This window comes from Mustela nigripes, chromosome 1 (assembly GCF_022355385.1).
Source record: "Mustela nigripes isolate SB6536 chromosome 1, MUSNIG.SB6536, whole genome shotgun sequence".
Taxonomy (NCBI): Eukaryota; Metazoa; Chordata; class Mammalia; order Carnivora; family Mustelidae; genus Mustela; species Mustela nigripes.
In genome coordinates, this window is record NC_081557.1 from 268966554 (window position 1) to 268992647 (window position 26094).

At 45.2% G+C, this 26094-nt stretch overlaps 1 protein-coding gene across 2 annotated transcripts in view; it reads right to left on the reverse strand.

Moving 5' to 3' along the window:
• The window catches only part of RASGEF1B (RasGEF domain family member 1B), a 418493-nt gene that overhangs the window by 307467 nt on the left and 84932 nt on the right, over window positions 1-26094 (reverse strand). For both annotated transcript variants that reach the window (XM_059385844.1, XM_059385834.1), the window contains one exon: window positions 23303-23356. The gene's annotated coding sequence lies outside the window, so the exon portion shown is untranslated. The remainder of the gene's footprint in view (window positions 1-23302; window positions 23357-26094) is intronic.

A 26094-nucleotide genomic window follows, 5' to 3' on the forward strand; every position in this document is an offset into this window, starting at 1 on the left:
CCCCCCCCCCCCCCCGCCCGGGAGTGCCAGCTGCCTCTCCTGAGAGCTTGCTGTGGTAATTATGGATCTTCCTGGCCAGCCCCACAATAGTGCAACCAAGTCCTTGAAATAGATCTAATATATGTGCCCTACTTGTTCTGCTTCTCTGGCTGAACCCTACTAATACATACAGAGATTATTCACAGACTATGCACAGAATAAAGCCTGCATTGGCTTTTTCATTTCCCTAGTGCTTTTACGTCCTACCCTTTCTAATCAATGGTTTTAGAAATGTCACATATGCTGGCCACATGACTTGAGAATAATTTAATGATCTTTCAACGCATCTTATTAGCACTCTATATTTTTGCATGGTCTTAAAGAAAAAAAAATCATCGTTTGTTGGATCAAATAAAATCCTATCCTTAAATCAAATACAACATACATCCTCTTTACCTTTTCTTTTGGAATGTTTTGGGATTTTCCTTCATGTTCTTGCTACCCCATATGCTACATTATAACACATTGTGACATGCCCTTGGCTGACCTGGTTGACCACTGCAGGTAGCCCTCCAGGGAAAATACACTGTATTTTCAGCACTGGTGGTGGCCTCCAATTTCTAGTATCTCTCTTAGTCTTTGCTATCCTTTTCTTCCCTCCTTAGTCCTATTTGCCAAAGGTTCTCCCATTCCATCTTCAAAAGTTTTGTACGGAACAACTACTGACAATGCTAGAAACGTACACACACCACGGTACCCTCCACAGCACCTCTGCCATAGCTTTCTTCTAGTTGGTCTACTGCAAATGTTATTTCCTTTGCTGGACAGCGAACCTGTCACAAACAGTAATTTCATCTTGTTCCCCCCAGCGCTTGGCACATTGTAGATGCTCAATAAACACAGAAGATGAGTGCTGTAAAAACAAAACAAATGTCCAACCTACTGGGAACAAAGAACAGAAGCAGCATGGAGGGGTCTCCAAAGGCTCCGACACAGAGGCAACCGGTGGCAGAGTCCTACCGAAGAGCGTTCCCGGCAGAGTAGGGGGAAAAGGAAAAGAAACAGGAGCATATCTCTCACAGAAGTGAGAGAGCCAGTTCAAGCGGCGGCACTACCAGTGCTACTGCTCCTCGTTCTCTCTTCTTCTCAGACCCTTAAGCCAGCTTTTGTTACTTGTCTCTACCTGATTTGGCAAACTCTTGTCAATTTGCGTTAAAATATCCTTCTCATGACGTGACCCAAGAAATTCACATATTCTCATTCTTTGTCCCTAAAGCCCATCTCATGCCTGCATGTTCTCACTGAAATGATTTCCTGAGTCATGTCTACAACATCCAGCTTATCTTTGGTTGTTCCCCATACTAGCTAAAATTATTCTTTCTTCTTAAATGAAAATAGTTTTCTTCCACTATCAAAAGTAGAGTGTTACTATAAAACCCATCCTAAGCTGAAAATGGTACAAAGAGAAGAAGTAATTACCCTTTTGTAAAAGTGAAAATCCTCTTTTAATTTTGTTTGGTTAGCAAAAAGAAAGACACTAACATAGGTCTTTCATAAAAGCAAAATGGCATAACACGAGCCTTCAGGGAGCGGGAAACACTTGCCCAGGCCTGCGATAACCACACTCCTCCCTGCCAAGTCCTAAGCACACATGTGAGGGGAGCTGGTGCACATCACAGTCCTCCACTTGCTCAATCTGCTGCTTGCCCGTCGCTCTAGGAGCTAAGGGTTGGCAAGCTGAGCAGAAGAACAGAACATACAGAAGGTTCTGATCAAATTTCTTGACTCACTCACTCGTGCATCAAATGTCAACAGAGCATCGACAGAGGAAAAAGAAGGCCCAGGTGGGTTGACAGTTCTTTAAAGTCTAAATTTTTGGCAAATGCTTCAAGGTCAGGCTTTTTTTTTTTTTTTTTTTTTTAAAGTTTTTATTTTATTTATTTGACCGAGAGAGATCACAAGTAGGCAGAGAGGCAGGCAGAGTGAGAGGGGGAAGCAGGCTCCCTGCTGAGCAGAGAGCCCGATGCGGGACTCGATCCCAGGACCCTGAGATCATGACCTGAGCCGAAGGCAGAGGCTTAACCCACTGAGCCACCCAGGCGCCCCAAGGTCAGGCTTTTAAGTGCCTTATTAACACAGCCCTGAACATGTCTGCAAGTTCACCCGGTTTTACAGGGGCCACTGTTCCCTCCTGTGTACAAGTTGCAAACACTCTCTGTATCCCTGTGGCGACAAGGGTTTCAGAAATTGCTCTAGGTTTTGGAAGACAAATCTTCATACTGAAAATTCAAAAGAAATTCCTTGATTACACGGAGACCCCAGGTTGCATCTACATGTCACTTCCTTTATCACACGAACAAACTCCCGACCACCCCTGGTAGCGGCAGCTGCCGGGGCCAGGGTAGGAAACGCTCTACCTGCTGTTTCCCCGGGGGTTTTGCACTTGAACTATTTGGTACCCCCTGTTTGTATACTTCACAGCCCTCAAATCAACCTCATTCCACCGTCCTCAGGGTGATTGTGTGCTCACTTACTCATCCTTGCAAAAAGCTTTTATCAGGAGACTGCCCTGTATCCCCGTGTGGTTAACGAGGTCACACCTCGGATCCATTCATTCACTCCCCCCCTCATTCAACAGCCGTTCATTAAAAACCAGCTCGTCTCAGTGCCCGCTGGATGTGCCAGGAAGAACGGAACCAGCAGCGCCGCGGTTCCCTGCCTCCCAAGAGCCAACAGTACAGAGGGTCCGGCACAGGGAGGCTCCTCCGGGGAGCACTGCCCCCCACCGGCTTTTCTCATTAGTGAAGCATGAACGAGCACAACAAATCTCCCCGACTGAAACTTCCTCTCTTCTTCCCTTCACAAAACTACGATTCTCTTCATCTCCTTCTGTCCTCCATGAACTCCGCAGAAGCAAACGTGGTCTTCTCTTCTGACGCCTGCTTCTTCTCTTCTCTGCCCTCGTGCCAGACAATCACATTCCCGCAGGTACATAGTGAATCCACAAAGATGCTTTCATAGTGGACCGAAATGCTCTTACCACCACTTGCAAGTGGGGAAAGAGAGGCTGAAACTGGGATGTTGCCGCCAAACCGCATAAATCCACGATGAAACCAAATCTAAGATCTGGGTCTTTTCACAATATCATGCTAACTCTAATCATCTCCCTTGAACCAATCAGTATGACTTTCCAAGAGCATATACAGCTAACTTTCGTAGAGTCGATTTTACTTCAGTTTCCTTTTTCCTGGATTTACACCTATTCTTTCATCTTTAAATACTTTTTGTTCTTTTGTGGGGAAGATGGCAGAGTAGAGGATCCTAAAGTCACCTCCCCCAACGATAGACCTAGAGAATTTCCACATTCATGTAAATAACCTAGAAAATGACCCAAAGACTGGCAGAACAGATTCTCCAGAGCTAAACGTAGAGAAGAGGACATGTCAAGGCGGGTGGGCAGGCTGGAGACAAGGTGGGGAGCTAGATGGGCTCCCAGGCCTGTCCGCAGTGGGAAGGGTCCGGCGGCGCGGAGAGGCAGGGGCACAAGCCCCTCACACGCACCCCAGGCTCGGGGGATGCACAGGGATGACAAACCCTTATAACATTTGGCTTTGAAAACCAGAGTTTGAAAACTTCACAAGTTCTTACAGTCAGTGGAACTTAACACCTAGAACTTTAAAAATCAGGGGCTCAAGTCCTGGAGAACTGGCAGGGTGATGGGGATTGAGTCCTGCCTTTACAGAGAAGCACCACAAACAGCCCCGCAGAGACAGAGCATAGAAGCAGCAGTTAAAAAACACATCAGATATACAGGAGGGAGATTTATTTATTGATCGCAGAGCTTGTGCTGGAGTGGCAGCGATCTCTGGGAGATTTCTTCACGAACAGAAGAGCCGCCCGGCAGCCTGGATGCATGAGCACCTGCAGGAAGCAAGGCCAGCATTCTGCACCCCGCTTGCTAATAGTCCGCCCTGCCCCCACACACATCCACGCCTCCTCGCCCTCCCCCCAGCTGGCCTCTGCAGGAGTCTCCCAGTAGCCGAAGGTTCCCTCCCATAGCAGACCAGCATGGACCTGGCTGGCACCTCGTGCCTGGCCTCTGCACTCTCCCGAGGACCTGCTCCCTCTAAAATGCCCTTGGTGGCAACACACTCAAAGCAGTGCCACAAGTCTGGCTGTGGGCAAACAGCCCTGACAAGGGCAGTAACACTCCAAAATGACTCCTGTCCCAGGGAGAAGGGGAGAGAGCCAGAGATACCAGTCTAACTACAGTCCCAGCAGTGGGCTGGGGGTAGACATCTGGTCTGACTGCGGGCCCTACACACCCACGAAAACTTCCGAGAGGACAAAATAGGGAAAGTGCTCTATAGTTCAGTGCTACTGCATCTCTGGCAAATACCTGACTTGACTCAACTCAAGCCCAAGGCAGCCAGAGACGAGCCCACTACACAGGGTGTACAACACCGGGGCCCAACACTGCTCACAAGAGGCAAGGAGAACCACTGCAGACACCTGGACTGAGGGTAAAAGTGGCTCAGCCACAATGTGGGGTGCACGCAACACGCTAGGAGCAGCCCCTGAAGTGCCAGGCTCTGGGGCTGGAACACCGCACGCAGGAGCGCTCCTCCATGAAGCCACGCCTCTCAAGAGCAGGTGCAGCTCACGCTCCTCACACTCGGACGCAGACACAGACAGACAGACAAAGAGAGGACAGAGGAGTACGTCCCAAATGAAAAAAAAAAAAGGGGGGGGGACAAAATCACAGCAAAAGACCTACATGAAACCAGGACAGGTGATATGTCTGACAGAGAATTTAAAGTAACCGTCATAAAGATGCTCAGTGGACTCAAGAAGAGAGTGAGGACCTCAGTGAGACCTTCAATAAAGAGAGAGAAAACAAGAAAGAACCACTTAGAGATGAAGAACTAATAACTGAAATTAAAAAGTACACTTGGTGTGTGATAAAGGGTAGACAAGAGGAACCAGAAGAATGAGTCAGTAACCTGAAGGACGAGTAATGGAAAGCAATGAAGCTGAACAAAAGAGAGAAGATAATAATAAAAAGTAAAAAGACTAAGGGAACTCAACACCACCATCAAATGCAATAGCAGTCACATTATAGGGATCCCAGGAGGAAAGAGAGGAAAGGGGACAGAAATATTGCTGAAAGCCTCATGAGTCTGGAGATGGAAACAGAAATCCAGATCCAGGAGGCACAAAGAGCCCCCAAAAAATCAGCCCAAGGAAGTCCACACCAAGACGCATAATAATTAAAATGGCAAAAAGTAGTGATAAAGAATTTTAGAAACAGCAAGAGAAAACAACAACAATAGCAACATAACAACAGTTACATATAAAGGGAAATCCTATAAGGCCGTTGGCTGATTTCTCAGCAGAAACTCTGCAGGCCAGAAGCGAGTGGGGCAGGGCTGAAAGAAAAAATTCTACAGTAAAGAATACTCTATCCAGCAAGGTTATCATTCAGAATAGAAGGAAAGTTAAGAGTTTCCCAGAAAAGGTAAAGGAATGTATCACTCCTCAACCAGCCCCACAAGTATGTTAAAGGGGACTCTGAGTGGAAAGGAAAGACCATAAGTAGAAATAAGAAAAGTAGGAAGCACAAGAGCAGTAGAATTAGATCTACAAAAATCAGTCAAGGGATTCATAAAATAAAAGGATATACTATCTGACACTAGGTACCTAAAACATGGGGGAGGAGAAAATTGAAGAATGGGTTCAAACTTTAACAACCATCAACTTAATATGCACTGCTGTATGCAGAAGATGTTATATACAAACCCAATAGTAATGACAAATCTAAAATCAGTAATAGATACGTAAAAAATAAAGAGACGAATCCAAGTATATCACTAAAGAAAGCCAATTTGTTGTGAGAGAAGACAGCAGAAGCAGAAAGGAAGAAAGAAGAACTACAAAACAACTATAAAACAAGTAAGAAATGGCACTAAATGTCTGTGAATAATTACTTTGAATGTAAATAGACTAAATGCTCCAACCAAAAGACATAGGGAGATGGAATGGGTGGAAAAACAAGACAAGGCCCAGGTATATGCTGCCTACAAGACACTCGTCTCACACCCACAGACACCTGCACACATGCAGATTGAGAGTACAGGGTGAGAGAAACATTGATCCTGCCAGTGGCTGTGAAAAGAAAGCCAAGGCAGCAATACCTGTAGCAGACAAAATAAACATTAATACAAAGATTGTAACAAATGACAAGAACACTGTATAATCATAAAGAGGACAATCTCACAAGAAGACACAATAATTGTAAATATTTATGCACCCAACATGGGAGCACCCAAACACATGAAATAGCCAATTACAATCATAAAGGAAGTAATCAATAGCGACACAACAGTAGGAGACTTTAATGCCCCACTTGCATCAATCGACAGATCATCTTAAACAGAAAATCAACAAGGAAACAGTGGCTTTGAGTGACACATGAGACCAGATGGGTCGAACAGATAGATTCAGACTCCTCTATCCTAACACAGCAGAATACACATTCTTTCCAGGTGCACGGGGAACATCTTCAGAACACATCCCATATAAGGCCACAGAACAAGTCCCAACAAATTCAAAAAGACTGAAGTCCTAGTGTGCATCTTTTCTGAGCACAACTCTACGAAAACAGAGATCAACATAAGGAAAAATCTGAAAAGACCACAACTACATGCAAGTTAAGAAACATGCTACTAAATAAGGAGCGGGTCAGCCGAGGCATCAAAGAGGAAAACAAAAATACATGGAGACAAAATAAAATGAAAACACAATCGTCTGAAACTTTGGGGATGCAGCAGAAGCTGTTCCAGGATGGAAGTTTATAGCCAGCCTACCTCAAGAAGCAAGAAAAATCTCAAATAAACAACCTAAACTTATACTTAAAGAAGATAGGAAAATAACAAACAAAACCCCAACCAGTAAAAGGAAGGAAATAATAAAAATTAAGCAGAAATAAATGAAATAAAAACTAAAGAAAAAATTATAGAACAGATCAGTGAAACCAGGAGCTGGTTCTTTGAAAGGATCAATAAAATCAGTAAACCTTTAGCCAGATTCATCACAGAAAAAAGAGAAGGAGAGAGGACTCAAATAAACTGAATCAAAATGAAAGTAAAGAACTGTCAACAGACACTGATACCACAGAAGTGCAAAGGATTATAAGAGAATATTAAGAAAAAAATTACATGCCAACAAATTGGACAGTTTAGAAGAAATGGATAAACTCCTGGAAACATATCACCGCCCCAAATTGAATCAGGAAGAAAGAGAAAATTTGAACAGACTGATTAGCAGGAATAAAACTGAACCGGTAATCAAAAATCCAGACAAAGTTCAGGACAAGTTTCACAGGTGAATTCTAACAAACATTTGAAGAAAGTTAATACCTATTCTCCTCAAAGTATTCCGAAAACTAGAAGAGGAAAGAACGCTTTTAAATTCATTCTATGAAACCAACATTACCCTGATTCCAAAACCAGACAAAGATACAGATGTAGTGAAAAGAAGGGCCATCTGTACCCCAATGTTTAGAGCAGCAATGGCCACGGTCGCCAAACTGTGGAAAGAACCAAGATGCCCTTCAACGGAGGAATGGATAAGGAAGATGTGGTCCATACACACTATGGAGTATGATGCCTCCATCAGAAAGGACGAATACCCAACTTTTGTAGCAACATGGACGGGACTGGAAGAGATGATGCTGAGTGAAGTAAGTCAAGCAGAGAGAGTCAATCATCATATGGTTTCACTTATTTGTGGAGCATAACAAATAGCATGGAGGACATGGGGAGATGGAGAGGAGAAGGGAGTTGGGGGAAATTGGAAGGGGAGGTGAACCATGAGAGACTATGGACTCTGAAAAGCAATCTGAGGGTTTTGAAGGGGCGGGGGGTGGGAGGTTGGGTGAGCGAGGTGGTGGGTATTGGAGAGGGCACGGATTGCATGGAGCACTGGGTGTGGTGCTCTGAATTCTGTTACGCTGAAAAGAAATTTAAAAAAGAAAAAAGAGAACTAAAAGAAAATAATAATTCACTATGATCAAGTGGGATTTACTCCTGGAATGCAAGGGTGGTTAAAAATTAATAAGGCAATCACTGTGATACATCATATCAATAAGAGAAAGTATAAAAGCTGTATGATCATTTCAATAGATGCAGAAAAAACATTTGGCAAAGCACAGCATCCATTCATGATAAAAACCATCAATATGAAAAGCCCACAACTAATATCATCCTCAATGATGAAAAACTGAGCTTTTCCTCTAAGATCAGGAGCAAGAGAAGGATACCCACTATCAACACTTTCATTGAACATAGTACTGGAAATCCTAGCCAGAGCAAAAGGACAAGGAAAAGATACAAAAGGCATTCCAAACTGGTAACGAACAAGTAAAACTTTCACTATTTGCAGATGACATGATACTATACATTAAAAACCCTACAGGCAACACCAAAAAACTATTAGAACTGATACATGAATTCAGTAAGGTCACAAGCTACAAAATCAATATGCAGAAATCTGTTGCATTTCTATACACTAAAAATAAAGGAGTGGAAAGAGAAGTTAAGACAACAATACCATTTACAATTACACTGAAAATAATATACCTAGAAACAAACTTAATCAAGAGGTGAAAGACCTGTATGTGAAAACTATAAAATATTGATGAAAGAAATTGATGATAACACAAGTGGAAAGATATTCTACATTCATGGAAAGAAAGAACAGATCTTGCTAAAGTGTCTATACTACCCAAAGCAATCTACAGATTTAATGCAGTTCCTTTCTAAATACCAAAAGCACTTCTCACAGAACTACATACATACATACATACATACATACAATAAATCCTAAAATTTGTAGGGAGCCACTAAAGACTCTAATTACCCAAAGCAGTCTTGAAAGAGAACAAAGTTGGAGGTATCACAATCTCAGATTTCGAAATATACTAAAAAGGTGTCATAATCAAGGCAGTGTGGTGCTGGCACAAAGACAGACTCGAACATCAGTGGAGGAGGCTGAGAGCCGGGAGACACATCCGTGATGACACGGTCACTTACTGCAAAGGAGACCAGAACATGCGATGGGAAAGACGGTCCCTTCATAAACGGCAGACAGAAAGCTGGAGAGCTCCATGCGAAAGAATGAAACTGGAGAGCTTTCTTACACCCGAAAACAATCTCTAATGGACCTAATATGAGACCCAAATGTGAGACCTGAAACCATAAAAATCCTAGAAGAGAGCACAGGCAGTGATCTCTCTGACATCAGCCATAGCAACATTTTTGTAGTTCTGTCTCCTGGGGCTAGGGAAACAGAGCAAAAATAAACTATTGGGACTAAATCAACATAAGAGGCTTCTGCACAGCAAAGTAAACAATCACCAGAACTAACAGCCACCTATGGAATGGGAGAAGATATTTGCAAATGACATAGCCAATAAAGGGTTAGTATCCAAAATATATAAAGAACTGATAAAACTCAACACTAGAAGAAGAAGAAGATGAAGAATGAGGAGGAGGAGGGAGAGAGAGAAAGGAAGGAAGGGAAGAAAAAAAAGAAAAAGAAAAGAAAAACCAAGGGTTCCTGGGTGGCTGAATCAGTTCCGTTTCTGACTTCAGCTCCAGCAATGCTCTCGGGGTCCTAGGACGGAGGTCCCGTTGGGCTCCATGCTCAGCAGGACGGCAGCTTGCTCCCCCTCTCTCTGCCCCTCCCCACCCATGCTCTCTCTCTCTCTCTTTCTTTTCTTTCCTTTTCTCTCAATTCCAGCAGAGTTAACGTGCAGAGTTAGGTTACTGTCAGGAGTCCCGTCTGGTGACCTGCACCCGGTCTGCAGTCTTCAGGGCAGGTGGTCTCTTGCTCCCCTACCTGCTTCCCGTCCACTTCCAAACCCTAAGTTAGTTCCTCAAAGTCCACAGTCTCTCATGGTTCGTCTCCCCCTCCGATTTCCCCCAACTCCCTTCTCCTCTCCATCTCCCCGTGTCCTCCGTGTTATTCCTTATGCTCCACACATAAGTGACTCTACTTGACTTATTTCACTCAGCATAATCTCCTCCAGTCCTGTCCATGTTGCTACAAAAGTTGGGGATTCATCCTTTCTGATGGAGACACCATACTCCAAAAGCCAACTTTTATCTATTTGTTTGTTTATTATTGTTTTGAGTGTATTAGACACACACGTTACATTAGCTTCAGGTGTACAACACAGTGATTTAACTTTGAAAATGCTGAGGTAGCAAGCTTGGTTCTAAGGGTGTTGAATGGGGGTTCAGCAAGTGACCTGGCTTCCTCGGCGTCTGAATGGAGGTCAAGATAACAATCTGCAGACACTCTGGCCTCTCGAGCCGTTAAACCCAGACACCGCTGAAGCGCACATTACAGAGATAGAGAGCATTAGAAACACAAACATGGATTTCCTTTAGCAACTGGTGTCTGGAGGAACAAAATAGACCAGCATTTGGTTAATTAACCTTCATGCTTTCCTAGCACTAGCAGTCTTGTGAGCAGACCGTGAGCTACCCACCAGTCGGGAGCAGTAGAGGAGCAGCACATCCAGCTGTCCAGGTTAGGATTCTAAGATTCCCTATTTACGAAACTGAGCTGGGACCATCTGACCACATGCACTGATGGACTAAGACACAGGAGCCGTATTTGGATAAAAGGGAAGGCAGGAAGTTTGGTGCAAGGTGCTTGGGAGAAGGGGAAGATGCAGACAAGAAAGGAGCGAAAGAGCATGTGCAGGAGACGCAGCGGCCGATCGCTTTCCTCCTAGACTTAGGAGCAGGTCCCGTGCCTCAGTGGGGAGGGTGGGAGGGTCTGAGGTTGAAGACGCTGTTTTCATGAGACTCCGTGGACCCTGAGAACAAACAGTGCTGCTTGGAGGCCCGAGGGCCCAAGTTCTTTGCAGACATGTGCAGAGGGGCGTTCTCCACGCTTATGCCTGAAGAAGGTCGCGGAGCAGAGCTACAGGGCGGTGGCCCCCACCTGCCCGCCAGGCTGCCCAGTAGGCAGGGTTTTCGCGGAAAGCCGACAGCCGAAGCAAAGACAAGCTTCCCTTGGGTGGCCAGTTAGAAGACGTCCATTAGGAAACCTGAGAAATCTATGCGAAGAGCTCTCGGGAGCTCCCACACACACGTGGTGGGAGAAATGTGGCCAGTAGTCCAGCGGTCCGGGTTGGCAGGTGGGGGCTGAGAGCAGGCGTGACTCCGCGTTCAGTGCCGGTGTCTGCGCTCACAGCTCGGGGAAGACCGACCTTCACCGGCCAAAGAGGGTGACCGCATGAGAAGAGCCTCTTGGAGGCCAAGCCAGAGGCCTAGCAAGAGAAGCCAGACGGACCCAGGTCAGTCAGGGGTCAGGACTCCACGACCAGCGACAGGCTGTCCCCTTCTGGTGGCAGAAAGCAAGCGGTTATTTCCCTTTGTCTCGCCACGACTGCTGCGTGCGCGTGGACGGGAGGGGGACAGGAGGTGGACGGGGAGGTGGGGACAGATCTGTCTCCAGATCGAGAGACACTAGCTCCGGAGATGATGTGGACGCTGATGAGATTTGAGCGTGAGGTCACCGCTGTGCAGCCACTCCCGGGGATGGGCACTTCTATTCTCTTCTCTTTAAAAGTCAAGAATGGCTGCACCCAAACCCGCTCACACCGAAATGAAATGTCGTCAGTGCAGGTGGGGCACAGTCCAGGGTCACTTCCACGCCTGGGCTCCGGCCCCGGGCTGGCGCCCTCTCTCCGCGTCACCAACACGTTCCGCCGCCACAGGGTCGTGAGATGCCCGAGCCCTCGCCACCGGCCCCGTAGCTTTGTCCCCTTCTGTGTCTGCTCTTTTGTTTGACCCCTAAAACGGCGGTGTTCCCCAAATTTCTCTTTTCACCTGGTTTCTCCCCTTGCTCTTTCCAGTCTAAGGCTTTATATTTACTCCCAAAGCTTTAATAACCGTATCCTTAGTGGGTCACTGCCCCATCTAAATCTCCAGTAATGCTAAACATTGCTAACCGAGGCACTCACTAACACAGTGCTTTAATTTTGCTTTTATGTTTTTACATTTTCTAGTCTGAAAACAAAGCCCATGTTCCGTCTGGATTTCAGTCTGACTTACGCAGTAACGAGCCGCGGGCAACGCTTTCCTGATTGTCCTTGAGCCCAGTGTGGAGGCTCGTGATTGACTTTCGCTCGCTAGACCTTTCTAAACGCTTAAAGTACAAATAATTTCTCCAAAAAAAAAAAGAAAAGAAAAGAGCAAAGTGTGACACAGAGAGGCTCAGTACGTGAGGAGAGCCAGAGCAGCCCTTCGTTCAGGCAGTTTGGCTCCAGAGTCACTGGGGACTTCCAGAAAACCAGAAACTGTGTCCCGTGGTTCTATAAATATTCTACATATCGCGTAGCCCATGTTTACCAATAAGTAAATAATAACCCCACTTGATATGTGAAAGTACACTGTCCCATTCTTTCGATTTTTTAAAGACTTTCGAGCGCCGGGAAGAGCACTGAGGACACCGGCCCACACAGCACTTGCCCCGGCACTACGGAGACTGAAGCCCAAGGAAGAGCGGCCGCGGCTCCGGCCGGGGCGGGCCGGACAGCGACTCAGCCGGCCTCGTGAGGACCCGGTGGTCCAGTCCCCAGCACGTCTCTGCGAGGACAGGCGAGCAGAGCCCTGGCCTCCGGCGCACCTCTGTCCTTGCCAAGTCGCCGCAGAGTCTCCCGACGGCAGCCCTGCAGCCACCGACGCAGACCCGTGGGCTGCTCCCTCTGGGACACCTGCAACACGGCGTCTGGTGGCCGAGGCTCAGACGCCCTAACGAGACGACAGGGGGGTGTCTCTCAAAGTGCCAGATCACCCTTGCTGACGCGAGCCCGGCCTCGAGACCAGTTCCTGCTTGAACAGCCTCGGGACTTCAGGATTGCCGGGATGCGAGGCGAGATGTGCTTCAGCCGCAGCGCACGCCGGCATCACACACTTGCTTCCCCCAGATGCCCGCCTCTGCGGCTCTCCCAACAGAAACGGATGACAACACTTTCCTTCCCATCTTTGCCCCACCTCTGGGACTGCAGGAGAGGAAAGACTTGGCCAGAAACCTCTAAGGGACAAAGAGACCCCTCGTGAGGGGGACACAGCGTGTGTCTTTCCCGTGGAGACAGGCAGACACCTGGGGCAGGCCTCCGGGACAGCAGCAGCTCTTTTCCCGGCGACAGTGCTCAGGTGCTTGTGGCAAGCTGCCGGCTCAAGGCTCTAATTAATTAAAGGGCTCTTCTTGCCAGGGATATTGGCCATTTGACATCTCAGCTGGAGATTGGAGCTCATGAAGGTTCAGCTTTGGAAGAGCAGCTCTGCTGTTATCACGTCTGATCTCCCCAGTGGGAAAACCCAAGTGCCTAGAGTTGCAATAATCATGTTAAGTGCCAGTTTCCTTTGCCAAAAAATAGTACACTCTTTTCTTTATCCTTCCCCTGGGGTAAACTCCCACTGAGTCATTTGCTGGGTTCTCTGCTTATCTTGCAACTCCACACCAGCAGCATCATTATTTTTCAACATATGTAGGCAGTTCCACAAGCCTGCACGGGCTGTGGTTTTAAAGATCATTAAATTGAGGCTCAACCCCAGAAGCAGGACAGAGTACAGGATCTCCTGCAATAGTATTTAAAATACAAGCAACACTGGAGAGTTATCCCCCTAATTTCCATGGGGCAGGCAAGTCTTTGAAAGGATCATCCTCCAACCTCTGACTCAAAACACAGTCTTGGCCACCAAGCAGATAGAACCCAGAGGTGCACTTCGATGTCACCCTGATGAGAGAAGAATGGGACGGGGAGACAACCAAAGCAGTGGCTCTCCCAGGGAAGGCTACTCACAGCCTCTTCTCTGCTCCCCAAGCATACAGAACTGACCGCACTGTGATTGATTCAAGTACAGTTTGGCCACCCCCTAAACTATGAGTTCATTCATGACAAGGATTCTTTCCTCCTTTATCCTCCAAATAATCATGGGAGACCTCCACTATGTACTAAAGAGTAAATTACGTGGGTCTAGGTGAGTCCAAATCTTGCTCTCTGTCAGGTCCTAAAGATGTAAATAAAAGTGATGGGTCTGAGGGCGGTAGGACGGGGAAGTGCACACAACTTGTAGCTGTTCCTTGTCGCCTGCCATGTGAGGTCAAGGAAAGGGAAAAGGAAGGAGAGAGGGAGGGAGTGGAGAACGCGAAACAGAGAAATGAAGAAAGTGAAAAGAAATAAAGAAAAAAGAAAAATTTATGAAAGTTATCGAGATGCCCAGGCTAGAAATCATGGCTGCAGAAATCCCTGATGTTAGGTTATATCTATTAAAAAAAAAAAAAAAAAGGAAAATATAGACTAATGGGCAAAAGAAAGCCATATATTAACATTTAGAAAAGGTAATGGATACACACTTATTCGAGAGACAGGAATGCTGTATATCTTATTCTGTACCTCCAAGCTAGTGGTAAGATATTTTTACCTGCCCGTGTACATTCTAGGTGCTGGCGTAAGAAGACACAGTAGGTTCTCCCGTTCCTTTCTTTTTCATTTCTGAGCCTTCTACTGGAGGCTTTTATGGAATGAGCCTATGCCAAGTTTATGAATTAACAAACATTGTTAAATGTCTACTGCAGGCTCAAAACTGTGTCAGGTGCTGGAGATGCAGAAAAGTGTATTCACTGTACTATTAGGAGGGCTTTCTGTTCCATTTATTAAGAAATACTTTGCTTCTACAGAGCTGAAACCCATGACAATATTGATAATATTGACCTTTGTCCATTCCCATCGTTAAGAATTAGAATTACTAAGAATCAGAGACCCATACAGTATGGGTAACTCAGCACAACTACAGCTTGTGTTTCTGCAAACGTGCACTTTAGCCCAAGTCTACTGATGTACTTTGCTTGGTGGTGTTGCTCTTTTCAAGCAAAAACATAAAGTGCGACTCAAAGTACCAAGGTTCAAATTACTCTCTGCAAGCCCAGGGATGGAATCATGAACAGCTCCTACTGAGACAGTTCTCCAAGAGTTTTACATGGATCCTTCTACTCAACCCTTAACAGCAGTTCTACAGGTTGACACCATGACTTGACTCATTTCATACATGAGACAAGTGAGGGACAGAGTGGCTGATGGTAGTGGGGCTGGGACTCCAGTCATGGAAATTGGTCGCCAGACCCTGTGCTCCTAACCCCTGCCCCATTCGGCATCTCAGGAGAGTGAGATTGGGAAAATGCAACAATAAAAAAATCAAAGCCAGACAATAAGAGACAAAAGAAGAGTGCATAGAATCCAGAAACACCTATCTTACTCCAAATATTGCAAACCAATGCTAAGAGCTCTTTCCGGGTTGGGAGAGTGAAGCGGGAGAGGCATGGAGGCAAGAGAAGAGGAAAGGCTGAAGTGCCTCCCGGTGCTCAGAGAGACACAACTGCCCTTCCCACAGATCAGACATTAGTAGCCTGTGTGGGCACAGATGAAAAAAGGATAGAAATTTGCAAGTTTGTGTGTGTGTGTGTGTGTGTGTGTGTGTGTGTGTGTGTCTCACCCTTTGTCGAGCAGAGAGAACTCTATAAAGTCAGCAACAACTGTACTCTGCCAAAAATGAACCTTTCTGGCTTCAAAAAAAAAAAAAAAAACTATTTAAAAAGTAAACAGCATTCACATTTACTTGAAATAATACCCCTCACTGTGACTGCTCCAGGATATGGGATTCTGTCTTTCAGGGGATGGGGAGGGGAGGCAGAGGAATTTCTTCAGTGCTGGCAGGGTTGGTCTGGTCTTTATGCCCTTTCTCGGGGCATGGGAAGAAGTCACCGTGACCTGCCAGCCCAGAAACTCTGCCAAGAAGCTGAGAGCCGTGGGACTGTGCCCGGCCAGCTTTCTGGAGGTCAGTGAACACTGTCTAGACATTAAGTCTTGGTCTTTGAAAGAGGAAGCCAGATACAATATAGTTTCAAAAGGCCGAGGAACCAGCTGTGAGGGACTATCTTAATTCCTGATACCACTGTCTTGGGCTGTGTTTACCCAGAGACCTATTCATCAGCACTGATGAGAAACTTGAATTTTCCAATAGGCCATTACGTTCCAGATTCTTGGTCATCTTTTCCTAAAGGAAGAGTGAAGGTCATCATCCATGTCTATTAAAAATAGCGATGACGCGAGCAGGTGTGCTGCACACTCACCCATCCTTGGCAATAGTAGACACCCAAGTCAAAGCCAAGGGTGGATGGGAGAGGTAACCCATCAGCACGACCACGGTGATCCCATAAATCACTGCCGCCCACACGTAGGTTTCCTTCTATCTTTCCTTTCTAAAATGAATACTTTTTTAAAAGATTTTTTTTGAGAGAAGAGAGAGAGCACTAGAGAGACAGAGCAAGCGTGAGTGGTGGCAGAGGGAGAGGGAGAAGCAGGCTACCTGCTCAGCAGGCAGCCAGATGTGGGACTCGATCCCAGGACCCTGGGATGATGACCTGAGCCAAAGGCAGACGCTTAACTCACTGAGCCACCAAGGAGCCCTAAAACTAATACTTTTTATATGATAGGGATATATTTCCTAAAGATACTATCTTTAAAATTTGTCATTGAGGGCCACCTGGGTGGTTCGGTCCGTTGAGCATCTGACTCTGGGTTTCAGCTCAGGTCAAGATCTCATGGGTCCTGAGATCAAGTGTCATCTGGGGCTCTGCACTCAGTGCGGAGTCTGCTTGGGGGTCTTACCTCTTCTTCTCCCTCCCTCTCTGTGTGTGTCTCTCTCTCAAATAAATAAATAAATCTTTATAAAAGAAAAGAAGTTGTCATTGACATGGGTTAAGATATCAGAATTCCAGGGAGAGAGAACAGACGGAAATCCAGAGAGAAATGGAGCCCACCCAACAAAAATGTTACAATAAACCATCAAAATGGTAGCTAATTTTTTAAAATAAACTCTCTAAGTGGAGGAACCTATTTTTATGGTAACAGAGATTTTGGCTGGGATTTTAGGTTACCATATACAGATGAAAGTTACAACAGGATAAAGCAGGTCCTATAGATACCAAACTGGAAAATGCTTATTTTTCATTTTCAAGTAATCTGTGAAACAGAAATCTCTGACCTTTAACCCATCCCTGGGATTCATTTTATCTCTCACCGTCACCTCATCCACCACCTCACCTGTCCATCACCCCCAACCTGTCTCTGATGTGTACCCCAAGGGTGGGAGTTAGGGCAAAGCCAAGAGCATCCGAGAAGGGGTGAGGATGTGTGTCTTGCCCATCACTCCAAGTGCGGGAGCGTGTGACAGAGCATCCCTACACAGACAGAGCTGAGTCTGAGAGATTTAAAAGTATCAAGGCACAGAGACATAAATATCAATGAGCATAAAACAGGAGCAGCAAACATGGAAGGTGCTTGAAGGTCATTCTCTGTGGCTCATCTGTCCGTACACCGCCCCTCCATGAGTCAACTTGAGTTAAATAGTGTCGGGTGGAGAGGTTACGGAGGAAAGAAATGAGAAGACGTGACTTAGGCCAATCCTCTAAGAGTCTACTTTGAGCTTAATATGTCCCTAGAGAACGTTACTTCGCATCTTGGCATGTCCATTTTTCTTCTACAACATATGGTGGTAATAACTGCCTTGCAATAGGAGGCCCCAAAAAACAATCATGAATGAATGGATGGGCCCGTACACATGCCCTAGATGTTTTTAGGTTCTGCAAATTAAGGAGTGAACTGGTCTTTGGCTAAAAATAAGAGCAGGGATTCTTACCACTCTATAAAGCAGAATTTAGGAAGTGGGACATTTGTTATCTTTCTCTAAACTAAACACTTCAATCCACGCCCCCTCTTCCCCAACCAGCTATCCATTAACACCCTATTTTATGGCAGAAATTGCCTTCAAAAATAAACCCTGAGTATAAGTATCCTTTTCTCAACTCCCAGGAAAAGGAAAAAAAAAAACAAAACCCTGCTTTTTTGAACAAAATGGCCCCAGAATGATATTACATTACTGGACAATCATGTATTCAGCAAATCCATTCATTCAATCAACCTTTATTAGCTCTTCCCACCAGTGGGTATTATTACTCCGAGCAGAATCCATCCTTGTCCCCGCTCCAAGAGACGATAGTTTAAGTGGAAGCTGAACCGGTCAGCAAGTATTTAGAATCCAATGGCAGAAAGAAGAAGAAAAACACTGAAGCAATGTTTCTGACACCAGACTGGTTAGACTCACACCCTGGCCCCAATACCCGCTACTGGTGTGTCCTTCAGCAAGTTCTTCAGTGTCACTAGCCCTCAAATTCGTTATCTGTAAACGGTAGTAATAATTTTACTTATCTCAGAGCACTATTATAAAAATCAGGAAAGGATCCATGTAAAGTACTTTACACAGGGCTGAAAATATGGTAAACACTTGACAGTTTTATGGTTGCTGTTAGGTGTTATACTTTGGTGTAGGCACAAAACATTATAAACTCTAGGGGTAACACCATTCATCTTTCCTGGAGAAACCAAGAAAGTCTTTGAAAAGGAAATGACAATGTGAAGGGGTCGCTCCATAGAAGACTCAGCTTTCAAGCAGATAAAAAGGGAAGATAGTATTCAAGAAGAACAACCACTTTGAACATGGGCACAGAGTGATCAAAAAGTTTTGCATTCAGGAGCAGTTTGCTCAAGACCTCTAGACTCCAGCCCTTAGGAAAATACCAGGAGATGAGGCTGAAGACAATGAGAATGACTTGTTGAGTCATACAGAGGAGTATGGGGTCTAATTTGAATTAAACCTGAATCCCTTGGATGCTTCTAAGTAAGATTTGACATGGACAGTTGTGTTTGTTGTCTGTTCTCTGGAAAGTAACCCTGGCAGTGTTTTGGAAATGGAATGAAGAAGAAAAGACTTGGAGTAGAAAAGGTCAAGGAGCGTGTCATACGAGCTCCCACAGGAGGACTAAGAAGGGAAGGAAAAAGATGATGGAAAGATCCCAGGGGCACCTCAAAACGGCATTTACAAAATTTGATAGCTAGTTGGATGTGGGACGTAAAGGCACCAGAGAAATCCAGGATGACACTGACATCTCTAGCTTGGAATGGTAAAGCCATCGCCTGGAGTGTGAGTACAGGAGAAGACGGCTCAGGATGGGAGAGAACACGTGTAAAGGAGAATGCGTGTCCTTACATTAAGGCGTGGTCTATGGGACAACAAAGTGGAAAAGGCCTCGAGTTCGTCAACAACACAGATCTGGGGTTCAGAAGAGATTTTATCACTTGAGACTCAGATTTGAGAGTAATTTTCTTTAAAAAAGACCCCATCTTAAAAGGCAAGATGACCCACAGATTGTTGATTATGTACATGGAAAATATCTATGTGAAATATTATAGAAGAATGTCTGCAGGTTAAATAAATTCTGTTGAAATAGTACAGCTATATGGACTTAGGTTGGTTGAATAATAATCCTACCTCCCCATCAAAAAGTTAAACAAAAGAAGTGGATGAGTTGACCAGAGCTGCCTACAGACAAGGACCTACTCTGGCTCCCTGCTCTCCTAACTCCTCCGTATGCATTCTCCTTTCCCCTTCCCTGATGTTGTTTAGCATGGTGTGTCACCCCATCTAGCTAAGGTTAATGCTGTGCTTTGGCATCTCCTTGCCTTTCTATGGCTTTCCTTAGAGCATTTAAACACACTTGTCCAAACCCACCCCAATTAAGAGACCCTCCCTCAACCCAATAGCCCCCCTAACTACTCATCTCTTCCCTTCCTTTTGCAACACATTCCTTTAAAGGCTAGCCTACCGCTTCTATTTCCTTCCTCACTCAATCTTCAATCCATGGTAGCCTGGCCTATGCACCCATCACCTGGGTCTTACCAAAACTGACGGTGGTCTATGACACCGGCAAACCCAGTGGATGCTCTAGAGTCCCCATTTGCTAACTTCCCAGCAAAAGTTCTGATGCAAGTGACTACCTCATTTTTAATGACTTACTTTTATTGATTTGATTTCTGTCATACTACATCCTTCTGATTTCTTCCAACATCTATGGCCCTATCTTCTCTCTTTCCTTCACAGGAAACAGTCTTTTCCCAGACCGTATATACCACATTCTTATCAACACTCTTCATTTTTTCTCCCCACATTCCCTGGGCAATCTTGTCCCTTCACACTCTGTCAACCATTCTCTATATGGGTATTTATCCCATACTCATATTTCTATCCTAGTATGCTATCCTGAATTATAAATCAACATGCCCAGATACCTGGTGGTCGTCTTTGCTGAGAGAACTTACCTCCACCACAACCTGACATGTATCAATCTCTACCATATATCCAAATTATTATCACATCCTGTTGATCTTATCACTCAAATCTCTCCTGATCTTCAATGCCATTATCCTAATCCTGGCCACTACCATCTCTTGACTATACCCTTATAACTAGACTTTGTGTCTGATATCTTGCTTCTTCTATTCTTCAGCATCCAAATGATTTTAAAATAAAAATTATATCAAGTCACATACACCCACCCTCCCAAGTGAAAATTTCTTGTTCCCCTTACAATAAATCCAAATTCTGGTTTTATAAGTCCTTCCATGATCAGAATTTTATTTTACTTATTTATTTTTTTGTCACACTGTTTGTCATTCTCTATCTCAAGTTGCAATTTTCAGACATTCTGAACATTTTATAGTTCTCCGCCTCTCCAGATTTTCACACTTGGTGCTTCTCTGCCTCCACCCTGTCGTCGTGTGTCTAAATCCCATGCGTTCTTCGGACATCTGAGTGAAGGCCACTTCTTCAGGAAGGTCTTCTCTGACCCCCAGATTACGTTAGGTTTCCTTCATGTAAGATCTCGTAACCTCCCAACTTAAGAAAAGAATCACATTATCCCTTCACAATTCTACATGTCCGGTGACTACCCATACGTTCAGTGAGGGAAAGGTCACATGGGACTTGGTCCCCACGGTCTTTCCGCTCATGTCACAGAGCAGATGCTCCGTGAGCACTTGGTAACATGCTGGATGGATCCAACTGAGTCACAGAGACTGACTTACTACTCTGTCTTGTGCATGACAAGAGCTGAGAGAGGTAGTGAATATGTTGGATAACAGAACTGGTTTTATAAATAAACTCAATTGATCAAAATTCTAAAAATAAATAAAATAAATATAATGGCCTATATTTATACTCAAAGATCACTTACACAAATATAAAAGAAAGCTGTGTTGTAAGAGCAAGTCATGTGAAAATGCCTTAAGAGCATGTGCAAGGACTTCAGACTTCGCATGGGCCACAGAGGGACATGGTGACGCGCAGAAAGTGACACCGTCTCACGCTGCATTAGCGGAGTACCAGCGTTACACCGAGGGACGCCTACAGCTCCTCTAGCATCGCTGCCCGTGTCTGATGTGGTACCTGTCGTACACCAAGCATGTGCAAAGCTCCTGCACGAAAAGTGAAAAGACTCAAAGCTTTTGCCAAACGGAGCACATCGGAAGAAGGACACATAATCTTTGATCTCGGTAACGAAGAGTATGCAAAAGAAAAAGTATAACCTGGTCTAGAAGCGATAATAATACTTGATACATCATTGATTCTGTATTGAGGACTGTTCTAAGCACTTTAGATGTACCAACACATCTACCATATGAAGTAAGTACAATTATTATCTCCGTTCTACAGGGACAAAAGTGAGGCACAGGTAGCTTATGTGACCACAGATGTGCCAGAGCCAAGTTCGGAAACCAAATAGCCAGCAGCCAGCAGCCCACACTTCTGGAAATCATTTAGAACAATATTCTACTAGAAAGAAGGAAGGAAAATCATTAGCCCAGGGGTGAGCCGGGGAGAAGATTCAGGAGAAAACATATTAATTGGCTTCATACTTTAAACGTCAGGCAGAAATCAAAAGGAAACAGATCCTGGCTCAGTAAAATGAAGAACTTTGTCATGCTCTGATTTGTGTCACCAGTGAGCAGTCAGGGTCGTTGGGTCCCTGTCAGCAGAGTCTCCAGGTGGAGGTGGGACGTCTACACATGATATCAAGGGCAGCCTCACTCCGGGGAAAAAGTGAGAATACAGGACCCCTGAGGTCCCTTCACAGGATCTGAAATGTTAAGAATACGACATGGACCTCAATCCCAGACCGAGACGAACACAGCAGAACCCAATCAAGACGCAGATTTAATAGGCAGTAAAAAACCACCGAGATAACGAAATGAATGTCACCCGGAATAGTGGGCCCTCACATCGCCTTTAAAGATGACTATCCCAGGGGCGCCTGGGTGGCTCAGTGGGTTAAGCCGCTGCCTTCGGCTCAGGTCATGATCTCAGGGTCCTGGGATCGAGTCCCACATCGGGCTCTCTGCTCAGCAGGGGGCCTGCTTCCCTTCCTCTCTCTCTGTGATCTCTTCCCTTCCTCTCTCCTACTGTGATCTCTCTCTGTCAAATAAATAAATAAAATCTTAAAAAAAAAAAAAAAGATGACTATCCCAGCTCTAATCCCATATCCAGCAATTTCAGAAACAGAAGCAGCACAGCCAAACAATGCCATGCTCTCCAGCCCTAAGAAATGCCAAGTTACTAATAGATAAGGCACAGCTCAACTCTTTGCGCACCTGGTTCTCCATATCAATAGATAGTGTCAAAGAATTTATTTGAGTTGTTCACACTGTGAAATCGCTTTTTTCCCCTCGAGAAGGAGAAGACCTCGTTAAACCTGAGATCAAAGAGGCGGATAGAAGTGCCCCCTGGACTGCGAAGGGCAGGAATTAGACATGCTGCTACTTCTACAGCAGGCCGTCTCCAGCCAAGGCCCATCACAGCGACGTCCTCCATCAGATGCCAGCGAGGCTAATCCTTTTGCAAAGCATGACAGCTTCTCAGACTTGACTGTGGTGAATCCAAACCAGATTTTTATGCTATATGATCAGCTTTCAAAATACAAAATCATTTTTATATTGTGTTGAGCTTAGGGTTATTGCATTTAAATTTGGAAATAAGGACACAGACGCCTGCCACGCGGCTTCTCCTGGACTCCCTTGATGCTCATCTCGCAGAATAAAATGTCAGATAATAGCGAGATAGAAATAAATATATGCAACCAGAGCTGCTTGATAACAAAATGCTGTCAAACGATAACAGAGTGTTCCACGTCCTTAAAGAGAACCATTCAGATTTCCATCTCCAAAGAAAGAGAGCCACAACATGTCACCGGAACATCCTCACTGACCCCACAGCCTTTCAGTGGAATGTCATCAAGTCTGAAGCCACTTAGTACTGTGACAGCAAGCTGGAAATTTTGGAGGCTGACTTACCTTTCTGCAGTCAGATAAGGACTTCTTGCTGGCCGATGTGCTGAAAATGGTGGTCTATGAAACAAGAAGGGGGTGACACATTAGAATCATCAAAGTGTAATGACTCTGCCCTGTTTTTTTTTAATATTTTATTTATTTAGTTATTTAACAGACAGAGATCACAAGCAGGCAGAGAGGCAGAGAGAGAGGAGGAAGCAGGCTCCCTGCTGAGCAGAGAGCCCCATGTGGGACTCTATCCCAGGACCCTGAGATCATGACCTGAGCCAAAGGCAGAGGCTTTAACCCACTGAGCCACTCAGGCATCCCTGCCCTGTTCATTTCTAATCTATGGTGGGCACCACTTCTTGTGACCCCAGTGATTTCCCTGGATTTTAAAAACATACCCGCCCTTCATTGTGGTGACTTCCAAGCACCCTTCCACCAAGCTGGAACATTCAGTATGGGCCCACAACGACAGAGTAAGGACTCATTTATCTTTGTTTCACAAACAGGGTGCCTGCAGCATAATTCAGTTAATTGTCAAAAGTCACATACCTTGGAAAGAGGTGAGTAATCAACACCCAGAAGTCTGACCCTGGAACCCAACTTCTGAACCACACACGGTGCTCTATCTCTTGAAGAGATACATACAAAATGTCAAATGCCAAATCATTCTAATGAAACCTAATATGAGCCTGAGCAATGAAGGGGAGCCTCTCCCCATGTAAGAGGTTTATGAACCTGAGCAGCAGCACCGGATCTTGTCATCTGATTTCTATTTTCTTTAGCACACTTGCTCTCCACCCGATTTACTTTTCATATATATTTTTGTTTGTTTTCATGGCCTCATGAACCACTAAAAAGGCATGTTAGCATGCAAGGCCAGTTGGGATTTATATCAAGTTTGCTCCCTTTGGACCACCCTATGAAGAGTTCGATGAATCTGTGGTCAACTACATAAATGATACTGAAATTTTTTTCAGTAAACGGGTCTACTTTTTCTTTAATTACAAAATACATATTCTTAATGAGTCAATCTTCTTTCTAACTATCCTGTTGAGGTGATCAGTAATAAAAATTTGTGTTCATCAGGATGCCTGGGTGGCTCAGCCTGTGGAGCTTCTAACTCTTGATGTGGGCTCAGGTCACGATGGAGCCCGCAGTGGGCTCTGTGCTAGGCATGGAGCCTACTTAAGATTCTCTCGCTCCTTCTCCCCCTTCCCTTCCACTGGCACACACGTGTGTGTTCTGTCTCTCTCAAAAACAAAAACAAAAACAAAAAACTGTGTTTGTCCTTCCGCATTTTCTCTGTGTTTATCCGAATGTATTTACACCACATGTAATGACAGGACTTAGTCTCTGGATCACACTGCATATGCACATACAGATACCTCCTTCTTCCTTGACATCATCTCATCCTATTTAAGAATGCAGTATGGGCACCTTTTCCGGTCAGGTCACATACATTGGCTCATTCGTCTCAACAGCCGCATGGCATTCCATAATAGAGGTATTCTGTATCTCTATGTATGGCTTCTGTTATGGATGGACATTTGGTACTTTCCATGTTTTGGTTCTTTTGTTATTGCTTTTTGTTGGTTTCCTTTGTTTGCCATTACAAACTACATTGCAGTAAATATTCATATATATTTATATTTGTAAGACACACAGACACACACACATATATATAATGTATGCGTGTACATACACATATACGTATTTATACCAACAAATTTATTTTGGTTGAATAGTGTCAAAAAGTAAAAGAAAGGTAAGATCGATAAAGACGTCGGTAAGGCTTGAAGATATAATATACATGAATTTTCTCACATTCTCTCCTTGCAGAACATAAAAATATCTACCACCTCACCTACGATTTTACTTTGTTTTGAGGCAAGCACTACAGATAGGTAAAAATCTGAGCCAGCATAAATTCTGATTCAAAGTAATACGCAGCATTAAAGGACAGAAAACACAGGTGTGGGTAAACATACAAAAAAGCATATTTAGTGAAAAAAATAAATTCAAGGTTTAGATTGGTGTAATCTTGAAATACGGTTTGCTGGCCGTTTTGTGTTATTTTGTTTGTGAGGGAAGGTGTGAAAGTTATCTAGAAAGTCTGAATTAAAAGCAGGAAAGGGATGTGGAGTGTGGGAGGCCGCGTGGGTGGACGGGCGCCTGCTCAGCCGCGGGGCTCTGCTTCTCCCGTGCCCGCGCCCTCACCGCCGTGTGCACCTGCGCTCGCTCGCGGCCCCTCGTGGGAATAAACGGAAGCTCTCGTTGACAAGTGGAAAAGGGAAAGAAGGGAGGAGCTGTAAGTGGTAGAAGAAAAGAGAGCAAAAGTCAAAAAAGCAGCTCACAAAACAGACGTACCGGAATCGTCCGGGAAGAGGAAAAATGACTCTCCGGAAAGAAACCGCCGTCTTCGCTCGAGGAGCCTGAGGGCCCGGGACTCATTCTTCTCACCACGATGAAACCCGCTGACCCAAGTCCGGCCCGCACAGGCAGCAGCCCGCGTCGGCCGAACAGACAGACCCTGGACGTTCTCCTCGGCCGGTCCTCGGCCGCTGCGGCTGCATCTCAGTCTCTTGTGTCCGCACGGCTGGTGGGTAGAAGGACAGACTCCGGGTCCGTTCGAAGGACAGACACCGGTTCCGTTGGAAGACAGACTCCGGTTCCGTTGGAAGACAGACGCCGGTTCCGTTGGAAGACAGACGCCGGTTCCGTTGGAAGACAGACGCCGGTTCCGTTGGAAGACAGACGCCAGTTCCGTTCGAGGACAGACTCCGGTTCCGTTCGAGGACAGACTCCGG